Below are 2315 nucleotides of genomic sequence, written 5' to 3'. Positions count from 1 at the left end.
CACCCGGGGACTAAAGTAAGAACTTTACTTCAGTAATTCAGGGGATAGCTTCCTCACTTTGCTCCCTCTTCCTGTTCATCCAATCAATAGGACAGCTGACCATACACCTTGTGAAAATAGCTTTTGAGTTAGAAAGGTGTCTCCCCTCGAGGATGTGTATTGAAAGAAAAACATTGTAGGTGATTTGTGATTATTAAACATCAGAGTGGCAGCAGATGAGGGAGAGATGGGCAGACAGAATGACACACTTTCATTCACTCACACCCGTTATTAGCTGCTCTGCACGCATCAAGAGACAGACAAATGAGAGAGGGAGAGGGAAAACATTGACACTTGAGTGTGCTTGGGTTTTCCCACATGCCTGCTTTGCTTAAGATAAATTATTTATTAAAGAGATAATGTTTGGTGTGTGTTCAGGTGTGTATTTTTGCCCTCTGTCTGTACTGTACCAGCCACCACCTCACCTGCTCCACTATCTTGTCAGTCTCATGCACACACGCTCAGTTTTCCTTACAGAGGTACACCATCCACCTGGAGATGGGAGAAATGCCTGGGTGGCATTTTGACATGCTGTTTGCAGCTGACAGCTTCAGGATAATCACTTCAAGACTCCCGTGAAATTTCCTAATAAGCCTTTCATTGATTGTCAGTCTGGCTTTACCTGGGTGAGGTACGACTCCCCACCCCCACCCTCCTCTTCTCATACCGTCTTCTTTTTCCCCTGCTCATTTCGCTTGCTGATTTGACAGCTGTTGTTCTTAATTTTCTCCCCGGCTATTTCCAGAGGATCCATCTGGTGCTGTTGAGAGTGAGGGGCTGATGGAGCAGTGCTCACACAGACATCAAATATTCGAAAACAAAAAAACACACCTGGGCAAGAGTGGTTTTGTTTTTCCTGTCGGTGCTTGGGGAGGCTTACATATACTGTCCACGTGGATACATTGTGTGTGTAGAAGCAGAAAAAGGAAGTATTAATAACAATGATAAGCAGCTGAACAATAACCAGCATGTAAACAACAATTGCGTCACTTTGCAAGTGGGGAACAAATAGAGCTTTTTGCAGTGTGCTCTCTCCTCTGTGATTTACCTGAAAGCTGCAGGTTTAATAAGACCTCACCCTTCATGGATGCAATGGGCTGAAAGCAGCTGAAAGTGGATTTGATAGTAGGTGCACCAAAAGTAGCCAATTATCATTGAAAGACAGGGCTCTCTGCAAATATTGAGGCCTGTTTCTCCTTGTCTCTAGATGTGGAAAGGGAAGATAGGTGGTGCAGTTATTGTCAGTGATTTTTCTATTTGGAAAAAAAACTTCCTCCTCCATCATGTTTTTTCTTAATGTTGTTGCAATTGGCGACTTTTTTCCTGCTTCCAAGTAGAGATTACTGCTGCTCAGAATAACTGTTTTTTTGGTTGTTTTGTGTGTGTCATTGTGTCTTGTTTTTTTTTTTTTCTTCACATGGGAGCTGAGACAGCCATAATCCTGTTGATCTTGGATCCCTCCTAATCCTGTAACAGCAAAGTTGGGCATTGTGGTGTCTAACGCCGTATGATACGATTGGTAGCTTTATGCATTTCCAAGCTAACGCCACGAGTCTGCTGTCATGTTCTCAACGCTGCTTCAGATTCAGAAAATGCCTTTACTATAAAGAGGTAGTTCTTTATGAATCTGTTGTATATGTTAAGGCCCTTTTCAATGTGGTGTTATTAGGACTTGGTAGACAGAGAACAGAAGGCAAAAGAGCATTTTCAAATGAACCGTGGGGAATGAGTCAGCCCGACTTCACTCGCTTGTCTTTATTCTGCTTCCCACTCTGCCTCTCACTTTCTCACTTCGTGTTGTGCGTTCTTACTCGCTGTCTCTCATGAGTTTTACTCATGCTCTTATACAACCTTTCAAATCTATGCTCGTCTCTCTGTCCTTCCTTTTGTTTTTTTGTCATACTGTCTCTTCCCTTTCCGTTTCTTATGCTTTTCTTTGTCTCCCTCCTACCTGCCGTCTTTCCTTTGAGCCCTGCACCAGTTGCAGCTGTGTGATGGCAAAAGCAGTGACAGTTACCCCTGCCACGACCAACACTCATCCGTGCCAGTTATGACACTTACAGGCATCCCACGATGCAACATCACCATGGTTCCAGGCTGAGTGGCCGGCTGAATCAGCGGAAAAAAGTCGCACTTTGGCAGCGTTCCCGGTGCATGTTGTACAGTAGAGGGTGACATCAGCGACTCTGTGATAACACTGCTCTGGCAGACCTCTGCCACCTCAGCTCTGTCCTATCATCGATTTTCCACAGTGGCTTTTGTGAGAGGAAAGAGGG

The sequence above is a fragment of the Simochromis diagramma genome, unplaced genomic scaffold (assembly GCF_900408965.1).
Source record: "Simochromis diagramma unplaced genomic scaffold, fSimDia1.1 OVJJ01000360.1, whole genome shotgun sequence".
Classification (NCBI taxonomy): Eukaryota; Metazoa; Chordata; class Actinopteri; order Cichliformes; family Cichlidae; genus Simochromis; species Simochromis diagramma.
This window is presented reverse-complemented; position numbering follows the sequence as displayed.